The sequence below is a fragment of the Phoca vitulina genome, unplaced genomic scaffold, assembly GCF_004348235.1.
Source record: "Phoca vitulina isolate PV1807 unplaced genomic scaffold, GSC_HSeal_1.0 scaffold6, whole genome shotgun sequence".
Lineage (NCBI taxonomy): Eukaryota > Metazoa > Chordata > Mammalia > Carnivora > Phocidae > Phoca > Phoca vitulina.
Window position 1 is genome coordinate 1,933,105 of NW_022589709.1, and position 12,317 is coordinate 1,945,421.

A 12,317-nucleotide genomic window follows, 5' to 3' on the forward strand; every position below is an offset into this window, starting at 1 on the left:
GAATATTTTCATTTCCTCACAAAGTCTCCTTGTTCCCCTTTGAAGTCAATCCCCTCCCCTTAATCGCTGGCCTTTGCAATCACTGATCTGCTTTTCTCCCACTAAAGTTTTGCATTTTCTAGAATTTCATGCACATGGAATTACCTGGTCTAGAGTGTTTTGTGTTTTTTTCACTTGCATATGCTTTTGAGATTCATCCCTGCTGTTGGATCAGTAGTTGGTACCTTTTATTGCTGAGTAGTATCCCATTGTATGGATGTACCTTAGAATTGGAGGTAGGAGGCAGGCCTGAGCCTAGTATTCGGGGAACCCAGTTAGAGCCATGGGACCCTGTGTGGCTGCAGAGGCTACCATGGTGCTGACCTTAAAAATGGGCCCAAAAGTTGGAAACATGGATTCTTGTGGTGGGTGTATACATTTGTCTCTAACCCAAAAAGTCCAGGTGATATTCACATTGCAGAACAAGGAGTTGGTCAAGCCATCTGTTCATCACAGGACTCTGAGAATCCAGAAGTTTCTCTGAAAATTTCAAAATTCTCGTCTCTGGCCATTGAGAGATCACTCCAGGTACATCCCTTCTCTCCATATATATAATGCCCTTTGGAGATGAACATCAGGAGAGAGGGACAGAACAGTTTACTTGAAGTGCTGAATATTTACCTAAAGGTCTTTTAGTATTACATATTATGTAGTATTATGTGTGTAGAGCTATGTGAGGAAGACCAGACTAATCAGTAGGAAAACAAAGATGTGACGTTTTTCTAAGGAGCCTTGTCACACAATGTAAATTTTGGGACCAATTTTCTTCTAAGTGCTTCTAATAGAAGTTATTTGAGAACATGACCCTGGGAACTCAAATGGTTATTTCCTGATTTTAACTGACAATCCTGACATTTAAACATTTTTGTCCTGTTGGTACATTTCATCATTTTAGAAAAGTTGCATCTTGGTTTCATCATGATTTTCAGCTGAGAAACTGAGTCAAACCTCAATTCAGGTTCATTGAAGTCTTTTTTTTTTTTACATTTTTTTTATTATGTTATGTTAATCACCATACATTACATCATTAATTTTTGATGTAGTGTTCCATGATTCATTGTTTGCACCCACTGCTCCATGCAGAACATGCCCTCTTTAATACGCATCACAAGGCTAACCCATCCTCCTACCCCCCTCCCCTCTAGAACCCTCAGTTTCTTTTTCAGAGTCCATCGTCTCTCATGGTTCGTCTCCCCCTCCGATTTCCCCACCTTCATTCTTCCCCTCCTGCTATCTTCTTCTTCGTTTTTTTTTTTTTTAATATATAATGTATTATTTGCTTCAGAGGTACCCATCTATGATTCAACAGTCTTGCACACTTCACAGCACTCACCATAGCACATACCCTCCCCAGTGTCTATCACCCAGCCACCCCATCCCTCCTATCCCTCACCACTCCAGCAACCCTCAGTTTGTTTCTGAGATTAAGAATTCCTCATATCAGTGAGGTCGTATGATACATGTCTTTCTCTGATTGACTTATTTCGCTCAGCATAATACCCTCCAGTTCCATCCATGTCATTGCAAATGGCAAGATTTCATTCTTTTTGATGGCTGCATAATATTCCATTGTATATATATATACCACATCTTCTTTATCCATTCATCTGTCGATGGACATCTTGGCTCTTTTCCGCAGTTTGGCTATTGTGGACATTGCTGCTATAAACATCGGGGTGCACGTACCCCTTCAGATGCCTACATTTGTATCTTTGGGGTAAATACCCAGTAGTGCAATTGTTGGGTCATATGGTAGCTCTATTTTCAACTTTTTGAGGAACCTCCATACTGTTTTCCAGAGTGGCTGCACCAGCTTGCAGTCCCACCAAGGTGTAGGAGGCTTCCCCTTTCTCTGCATCCCCGCCAACATCTGTCATTTCCTGACTTGTTCATTTTAGCCATTCTGACTGGTGTGAGGTGATATGTCATTGAGGTTTTGATTTGGATTTCCCTGATGCCGAGCTATGTTGAGCACTTTTTCATGTGTCTGTTGGCCATTTGGATGTCTTCTTTGGAAAAATGTCTGTTCATGGGGTGCCTGGGTGGCGCCAGGGTCCTGGGATTGAGCCCCACATCAGGCTCCCTGCTCCGCGGGAAGCCTGCTTCTCCCTCTCCCACTCCCCCTGCTTGTGTTCTTTCTCTCGCTGTGTCTCTCTCTCTGTCAAATAAATAAATAAAATCTTAAAAAAAAAAAAATGTCTGTTCATGTCTTCTGCCCATTTCTTGATTGGATCATTTGTTCTTTGGGTGTTGAGTTTAAGAAGTTCTTTATAGATTTTGGATACTAGCCCTTTATCTGATATGTATTTGCAAATATCTTCTCCCATTCTGTCGGTTGTCTTTCGGTTTTGTTGACTGTTTCTTTTGCTGTGCAAAAGCTTTTTATCTTGATGAAGTCCCAATAGTTCATTTTTGCCCTTGCTTCCCTTGCCTTTGGCGACGTTTCTAGGAAGAAGTTGCTGCGGCTGAGGTCGTAGAGGTTGCTGCCTGTGTTCTCCTCTAGGATTTTGATGGACTCCTGTCTCACATTGAGGTCTTTCAACCATTTGGCGTCTATTTTTGTGTGTGGTGTAAGGAAATGGTCCAGTTTCATTCTTCTGCATGTGGCTGTCCGATTTTCCCAACACCATTTGTTGAAGAGACTGTCTTTTTTCCATTGGACATTCTTTCCTGCTTTGTCGAAGATTAGTTGACCATAGAGTTGAGGGTCCATTTCTGGGCTCTCTATTCTGTTCCATTGATCTATGTGTCTGATTTTGTGCCAGTACCATACTGTCTTGATGATGACAGCTTTGTAATAGAGCTTGAAGTCCGGAATTGTGATGCCGCCAGCTTTGCTTTTCTTTTTCAACATTCCTCTGGCTATTCGGGCTCTTTTCTGGTTCCATACAAATTTTAGGATGATTTGTTCCATTTCTTTGAAAAAAGTGGATGGTGTTTTGATGGGGATTGCATTGAATGTGTAGATTGCTCTAGGTAGCATTGACATCTTCACAATATTTGTTCTTCCAATCCATGAGCATGGAATGTTTTTCCATTTCTTTGTGTCTTCCTCAATTTCTTTCATGAGTATTTTATAGTTTTCTGAGTACAGATTCTTTGCCTCTTTGGTTAGATTTATTCCTAGGTATCTTATGGTTTTGGGTGCAATTGTAAATGGGATCAACTCCTTAATTTCTCTTCCTTCTGTCTTGTTGTTGGTGTATAGGAATGCCACTGATTTCTGTGCATTGATTTTATATCCTGCCACTTTACTGAATTCCTGTATGATCTAGCAGTTTTGGGGTGGAGTCTTTTGGGTTTTCCACATAAAGTATCATATCATCTGCAAAGACTGAGAGTTTGACTTCTTCTTTGCTGATTTGGATGCCTTTTATTTCTTTTTGTTGTCTGATTGCTGTGGTTAGGACTTCTAATACTATGTTGAGTAGCAGTGGTGATAGTGGACATCCCTGCCGTGTTCCTGACCTGAGGGGGAAAGCTCTGTCTTTCCCCATTGAGAATGATATTTGCTGTGGGTTTTTCATAGATGGCTTTTATGATATTGAGGTATGTACCCTCTATGCCTATATCCTGAAGTGTTTTGATCAAGAAAGGATGCTATACTTTGTCAAATGCTTTTTCTGCATCTATTGAGAGGATCATATGGTTCTTGTTCTTTCTTTTATTAATGTATTGTATCACATTGATTGATTTGCGGATGTTGAACCAACCTTGCAGCCCAGGGATAAATCCCACTTGGTCGTGGTGAATAATCCTTTTAATGTACTGTTGGATCCTATTGGCTGGTATTTTGGTGAGAATTTTTGCATCCGTGTTCATCAAGGATATTGGTCTGTAATTCTCCTTTTTGATGGGGTCTTTGTCTGGTTTGGGGATCAAGGTAATGGTGGCCTCATAAAACAAGTTTGGAAGTTTTCCTTCCATTTCTAGTTTTTGGAACAGTTTCAGAAGAATAGGTATAATTCTTCTTTAAATGTTTGGTAGAATTCCCCTGGGAAGCCATCTGGCCCTGAGCCCTTGTTTGTTGGGAGATTTTTGATGACTGCTTCAATTTCCTTCGTGGTTATAGGTCTGTTCAAGTTTTCTATTTCTTTCTGGTTCAGTTTTGGTAGTTGATACATCTCTAGGAATGCATCCATTTCTTCCAGGTTATCTAATTTGCTGGCATATAGTTGGCCATAATATGTTCTTATAATTGTTTGTATTTATTTGGTGTTGGTTGTGATCTCTCCTCTTTCATTCATGATTTTGTTGATTTGGGTCATTTTTCTTTTTGATAAGTCTGGCCAGGGGTTTATCAATCTTGTTAATTCTTTCAAAGAACCAGCTCCTTGTTTCGTTGATCTGTTCTACTGTTCATTTGGTTTCTATTTCATTGATTTCTGTTCTGATCTTTATTATTTCTCTTCTTCTGCTGGGCTTAGGCTTTATTTGCTGTTCTTTCTCCAGCTCCTTTAAGTGTAGGGTTAGGTTGTGTATTTGAGACCTTTCTTGTTTCTTGAGAAAGGCTTCTATTGCTATATACTTTCCTCTCAGGACTGCCTTTGCTGTATCCCAAAGATTTTGAATAGTTGTGTTTTCATTTTCATTGGTTTCCATGAATTTTTTTTTAATTCTTCTTTAATTTCCTGGTTGACCCATTCATTCTTTAGTAGGATGCTCTTTAGCCTCCATGTATTTGAGTTCTTTCCGACTTTCCTCTTGTGATTGAGTTCTAGTTTCAAAGCATTGTGGTCTGAAAATATGCAGGGAATGATCCCAGTCTTTTGGTCCTGGTTAAGACCTCATTTGTGACCTAGGATGGCATCTGTTCTGGAGAATGTTCCATGGGCACTGGAGAAGAATGTGTATTCTGTTGCTTTGGGATGGAATGTTCCAGTGTGTCATTTAAAGTCTTTATTTCCTTGTTGATCTTTTGCTTAGATGATCTGTCCATTTCAGTGAGGGGGGTGTTAAAGTCCCCCACTATTATTGTATTGTTGTCGATGTGTTTCTTTGCTTTTGTTATTAATTGCCTCATATAATTGGCTGCTCCCACGTTAGGGGCATAGATATTTACAATTGTTAGATCTTCTTGTTGGATAGACCCTTTAAGTAAGATATAGTGTCCTTCCTCATCTCTTATTACAGTCTTTGGTTTAAAATCTAATTTGTCTGATAAAAGGATTGCCACCCCAGCTTTCTTTTGGTGTCCATGAGCATGGTAAATGGTTTTCTACCCCTTTGCTTTCAATCTGGGGGTGTCTTTGGGTCTAAAATGAGTCTCTTGCAGACAGCATATCGATGGGTCTTGTTTTTTAATCCAATCTGATAGCCTGTGTCTTTTGATTGGGGCATTTAGCCCATTTACATTCAGGGGAACTATTGAAAGATATGAATTTAGTGCCATTGTATTGCCTATAAGGTGACTTTTACTGTATATTGTCTGTGTTCCTTTCTGGTCTATGTTGCTTTTAGGCTCCCTCTTTGCTTAGAGGACCCCTTTCAATATTTCTTGTAGGGCTGGTTTTGTGTTTGCAAATTCCTTTAGTTTTTGTTTGTTCTGGAAGCTTTTTGTCTCTCCTTCTATTTTCAATGACAGCCTAGCTGGATATGGTATTCTTGGCTGCATATTTTTCTCATTTAGTGCTCTGAATATATCATGCCAGTCCTTTCTGGCCTGCCAGGTCTCTGTGGATAGGTCTGTTGTCAATCTAAAGGTTCATTGAAGTCTTAAAGTTACTTTCTCTAAGCACTCTCTTGTAGTGATAATGACTAGCCATTGGACGACCAGAGCAGAAGTGCGAGATCTGTACTGAAATGAGAAAGATGGAAATAATCAGAAGATTTGCAAACAATTAAGATACTGAATTTGAGGTCTGTCTTTGAAAGATTCATTTTCTTTTGCAAGCTGTTGAAATCTCACTTCCCTAGATACCTTGCAAAGTATTCTTGATGAAAAGCAATACTTCGTGGGCATCATTTTTTCCCCTGTATTTGGGAATACCTACTTGGTATTTTGGAATGCCCTGTATTTGAGAGCCTACTTAGAGCCTCTCAAGAGATGCACTTAAGGTTTTCAAGATTTCTGCATTAGGTATTTTTAAAGAGTAAAATAAAATCCAGGGAATATAGCTTTTGAAGTGGAAAGTCTGAAACAAAAACAACTTGATGACTGTCACAGACAAAGCAGCTAAAGCCCTAAAGTATAATTCAAGTTGTGAACTTATAAACTCCAAGTTGTAGGTTACTCTTGGAAAATAAATAATGTGTTCTGAGTCTAGAAATGGTTTAATTTGAAAACTTAAGTTGAGGAAAAGAGCAGAGAATCTGCACATATGGGATAGCTAAAATACACATTTTTCAGTATTTGCATACACACACATAGAGCGATCATTTATCATTTATCCAGCAAATGTTTTTCACATACCTTTAATGTGCCAAACCTAGCCCTTGCTCTTATTGAACTTACAGTGTAGTGGGAAAGACTTCCAATAAACATTACGTGTCATTGAAACGAGTCTGGTAAGTATTATAACCGGGGTGGTGCTTCCCAGCATGGGAACATATATCAGGAGGAAAGAGCTTAGTTTAGGAGTCAAAGAAGACCCCCTTGAAGAAACAGTGTTTAAATGTGTTGTTCCTGCATAATATCTTCCTCTTATTTAACTTTCAACCCCTTGGGGAGTGGGGGGGTGGGGGTCGTTCAGGGCTCCACTTCCTGTTCCTGTGGGACCTGTGGGCCATGTAGAACACAGCCCGCCTCTCTACATCTGGGTCTTTCCAGCTTATTTTAAATTCCATGGGAAGAAGATCTGAGAGCTAGAAGATTTTACCAGCAGGTGGAGGTATCCTCTTTAAGTTCCCTGATGGAATCCATAGTTTCCTCCTCTCTACCGGATGTCTCTCCCTCATTATTTTCCCCCTAGAAGAGTTGCTTCCTGAGTCGCACAGATGCCATGCGTCCTTCTGTGGCAACCCCTCCCCCAGCCTTATGTTAAGTGTTAAATAATCAGAAACAATAGTTAATAACAATGGCTGACCTATGGAGGGTTTGCTTTATACCAGCCACTAAGCAGTGCACGTTACGGAAGTGTCCTGTGGTATATGCCTTTAATTGTATGTACCTGCTGTTCTTCCCCTCTCCTCCCAAGAAAAGGAGACAGCAAGAAATAAAAATGTAAGTAACATGGCTGATGCTGCTAGCGATTCCTCTCAGTGACCATTGGTCCAAAGAGACATGTCTTAAGCGACTTGGCACCTGTAGAGTTTGGGCATCTTGCTGAGAGCTGTGTGTGATTTCTAGAGTGCCGATGGTATTTTGACCTAGGCAGATTTTCACTTTATTAACATTTGAACACAGCCCTTGTTGCTCACATCCCACTTCCTGCCTTATTTCAGTTAATTCTTCCAGCAATTCTGTAAGATAGAGACACGGATGATCTCTATTTTGAGGGGCAGTGGAAAGATGGCAGAGAAGTTAAGTAACTAGTCCGTCAACCTAGTAAGTGGCAGAGGCAAGATTTACACCCCACAGATCCCCAAGGTGTACTCTGTGTGATACTACCTTCTTACTGTCCGCAATTTGTTAAAAAACCTGGAGACTTTTGTCTGGAACCCTAATTAATAGTGCTTTCCACACCTGTGGAGAGAGAAATTCCAGAGGGGAGGCTCCCTTTGGTACCATTTTAGGAAATGTTACCAGGGAAGCAACGAGCTCCACTGAGCTCTGCTGAACTGGGAAGTTTCGAAAGAACCATGGAGAGATCCGAATGTATTTTGGAGTAGACAGTTGGTGTACTCTGGCTTGACGGAAGGAGAGGGGGGTGGGAGTTGCCAGCTGAAGCCAGCAGTCGGACAAATTTTAACAATATTGAGCCTGAGTGACCCCCCCAGGGCACGGAGGCTCCATCCAGATGCAGAGCTGTTGTCACGGTCGCTCCTTGCAGCCTGGCTCCCACCTGGCTGCAGTTTGAGGCAGCAGGTTCTCATTAGGCTTTAATTTTTTTTAAATGTGTTCTTGAAATTGAATTAAATTTGCCTCCTCCATGGTGTGTGTTGATTTTGAAATGACTTCCTGGTGGGTTTTCTTCAAGATCTTCAGCCACACTGCAAAGGTTCTCAGGGTAAAATGAGGGATCCAACCCGATGAGAAAACAATGTATTATTTTCTTACCTTTAAGTTTAACTCAAAGATGCTGTATTTTGACCAATCACAGTTTTTATTTGCTCAAGTGATTTTGCTTTCCCTGCTGGGATGGCCTAAGTCAATTACCCTTCTCTCCCTGAGGCGTTGTTAGTCCCCATTCGCAGAACAAAAAAATTCCTACTCTCCTCCAACAAAATTGCCCATCTTCTTGAAACGATTGCATTTTCCATGGATACTGAAATGCACTCTCCTTGGGGGAGTTGGAGATGAGGGTCAAGGTCCCCTGTCAATGTATCCCAGTGATCGTGTTCATAAAAATGCCTTCTTCCCTTACATTCTCGAGAAGGGATCAGAATCGGTAAGCTCTTAATAGTTGTCATTTGTTTATTCATTCAAGTTATCTCTTCAGCAAATAGAGGTTGAGCGACTACTGTGTGTCAGGCACTTAAGAGAAAAAAGAGACAACAATCCTACCCTCAATGAAATTGTACTTCAGTGGGGGAGAAGACACCAAACAAATAATTGAACGAGTATGTGAGCCAGAGGTAACTGCCAAAGAGAATACATGTGCAGAGGGAATGGGGGATGGAGGTGGTCAGGTGGCATGTGGATGTGTGGGAAAGGAGGCTGCTGGCTAATGGGAATTTTAGGTAGGTCTCTAGGGAGAGTTTCCCTGAAGAAATTGACGGCTCCCTGGAGGAACATTTTCCAGAAATGATGATAGTGAGTGCAAGAGGTCTGGTGTGTCAGGAGAAGAGCAGGAAGACCAGGGAGGCCAGAGCGGAGGGACCCAATCAGGAGGGAGAACAGTAGGAGGTGAGTTCAGAGAGGTGATGAGAGCAAGATGTAGCCTTCATGGCAGGGACGGACCCTGACTGTGCTGGGAGCTGGATGGGTGTGCTATGCAGCAGGCGCTCTTCACTCATGGCTGTGGTACAAAGCCATAGGAAAATTTTGTGCAAAGTAGAGGCATGATCTCAGTTATGTTTTAACGGGATGGCTGTGGCCGCTGTGTTGGGGATGCCAAAGGGCAGCGAGGGTGAAGGCAGGTAGGTTGTTTAGGAGATGGTTGAGGTAATTCCGGTAAGAGACTGGGTTTGGCCTGGATTGATAAAATGGAAAAGTGATTTCCAGGGCTGGGTTATTGGAGTGATTGGAAATATTATCTTTAAAGTCAAATAAAAATGTTTCAAACACAGAGGCATTTGAAATTTACTGTTGCAATCTTGACAAATGATGTTTTTTAGAATGGAATTTGTATACAGATTTAACTACATCAAATGTTAATGAAGCACCTATAAACACCCAGCTAAATGGCGGGATTCCAGGACGTCTTCTCCTGAACAAGTTACTTTCATCTCACTGGATAATCTACAAAGACATATGAACGTATGTTCTGGTTTAAATTATGCTTAAATGTTTGTGAAAAACCTAATGTTATTGAATGCCTACCAGCCAGCAGAGTTGGTGCTGGGCATTTTCCATAAGCAAGAACATTTATCCTTCAAAACAACTCTGTGACAGCAGTTTTCAAAATTCGTGGTTCTGGGACCCCTGAGACTTTTAAAAATCATTGAGACCCCGAAAGAGCTTTTGTTTATGTGGGTTATATACACTGATGTTTACTATATTAAGATTTAAAACTAAAAATTTAACAATGATTAATGAATTTAAAATAACCCATCATATATTAAATAACATATTTTATGAAAATGCTGCCATTTACAAAATTTTAAAATGTGGTAAGAACCGCATTGATACACATTTTTGCATGTCTCGTTAATGTCTGGCTTAATAGAAGACATCTGGGTTGTCACATTTGCTTCTTTGTTCGATCTGTTGTCACATTTGCTTCTTCGTTTGATCTGTTGTGATGTATTGTTGTGGTTGAAGGGAATGAAGAAAATCTGACCTCATACAAATAAACAATGGAAAAGGAAGGAGTGCCTTAATATTGTTTTTAGATAATTGAGGATAGTGTCCTTTGATACTAAACTAAAACTCAACAAGTTGAGGCTTCTAGAAAGTTAGTCGTAATGTGGAATCTGAGTTAATACTAACTTTTTTATTCTATTAATTTAAAATCCATTGATCACCTTGCATGTTACCCATGCATGATGTTGTAACATCATACACTTGTCACTTGGAAAATACTGACTCACTGAATTATGCAGATATCCAATTGTTGACACATTTCCTTATATATATATATATTTTTTTTCATTATATATTTTTTAAATGTCACATGTGTTAGTCTCACCACCAGTCTCATCAGAGAAGTCTTTATGTTTTATGAAGCTCTCAAGCCATTATGGTATCAAATGCAGGTTTTTCAAAATTGGTAATGAATGTTGTCATTTGTTTTCCTTGAAGTGACAGGCTTGCTTCTTTCATTTTCAAGAAAATTTCTACCACATATCCAAGTCCCAATAGCCATAGTATATGCCAGTCGCTATTTCAAGTGAAAATGAGAATCTGTGGAAAAGACTGCTGGTTTACCTCACCCCTCAGACAGTTGCCTGGAAGCTTCTCCTTGAGACGTTTTTTAAACTGCGCTTCAGTGGGCAGAGGAAGTGCTTTCTGTACCACCTATTTTGTCACAGAGAATATTAAAAAGATGAGCATCCAAGGGTCCAGATTTACTATTATTAATCCTATTTTCTGCTTCAAGGCATTCATCTGGGAAACAAAGCTTTCCTCCTCTCTCTCTCAGTCAGCACTGAGTGGTGAGAATACAGTGATTACTGTGATAGTTTGATGTCACTGCCTAGATTGGGGCTGAAGCGCCAGCAGTTTTACCTTCCAGTGCTTTTGCACCTTCAGGGCAAATGTCAACACAATGACAAAGGCAGACAACATCTTAGTGTTATTATACAGTAGTTTTGTCATTGCAGACTCTTTGATAGGATCCGGGGATACTGTGCCCATCCCCCGAACCCCCAGCCTAATGGGTCTGGGGCCACACTTTGAGAAGTGCTCTGTGCAGTATGTGTTTTATAAATGAAGAAACCGAGCTTTAGAGAAGTGAGGCAACTTGTTTCAGATCACATGGCTTGTCAGAGGCAGAATGAAGACTCTAACTGAGGCCTGTCAGACCCAAAGTTAGTCAGGAAAGTTGGTCTCCCCTGTTCCCCTCCATCTCCTTACACACACAAGAATAGGATTTATGTAGAACTTTGAAGGAAGTTTGAACCTGATTGTTCAAAAGGACACAGGGATCTGGATGAGAAGAATAAGAAAAGTGCAGCAGTGAGGACCAAAATGGGCATGGTTTATGTGGCAGACAAAGAGAAGACCGAGACGGAAGTGGAGCACCCATTGGCCATTTCTAAAGCCAGTGTTGGATGGGAGGATTGGATGAATTGGTTGAGGACCTGAATGTCAGAGTAAGGAGTCCGACCTTAACTCAAAAAGAAGCTTTTTTTTGAAAAAAAGATTTTATTTGACAGAGAGAGAGAGAGAGAGACAGGTGGGCAGAGAAGAGGGAGAAGCAGACTCCCCACTGAGCAGAGAGCCCAGTGTGGGGCTTGATCCCAGGGCCCTGGGATCATGACCTGAGCCAAAGGCAGATGCTTAACTGACTGAGCCACCCAGGAGCCCCTCAAAAAGAAGCTTTTAACGTCTTAAACAGAGTACAGGTGATGACAGTAGCATTAAATTGGCATTGATGGTAGATGTTACACTAAGGCAAAGAGAACAGGGTCAGAGAAAGCCTTGAAGGTCATTGCGGTTAATCATTACATGGTAATGGCTTGAACCACAGTCAAAGGGAAAGACGAATCAGAAAAATAAAGCAGAGATAAAGCACCCAGAGTGTAGTAATTGGTGACAGGGAAATGCCGAGGAAAATGATCTCATTGGATTCCCAACTTTCAACTGTGAGGCTTCAAGGGAGATGTGGCGTTTCTCAGAGATTGGTGGTGAGTATGCCAACGGTTATGGTGAAATCATGGTGGTGATGTCAATGTAGCCAGCTGAAGATGTCCCCAAAACAGGTTTTTTTTTTTTTTTTTTTGTGGCGTTGTATTGAGGTTATGGTAGGTGTCTGGATGGATTCCCTGAGAGTGGGTGGCCGAGGGCTTTATAATGGAAGATGCCTACTGTTAGGATAGGATGAAGAAGAAGAGCCAATTTAGGAGAAGGGGGC

At 40.9% G+C, this 12,317-nt stretch overlaps 1 protein-coding gene across 4 annotated transcripts in view; it reads left to right on the top strand.

The window, feature by feature from the left end:
* SGCD (sarcoglycan delta) overlaps positions 1 to 12,317 on the top strand; it is a 938,618-nt gene that overhangs the window by 130,290 nt on the left and 796,011 nt on the right. The gene's annotated exons all lie outside the window — the stretch shown is intronic.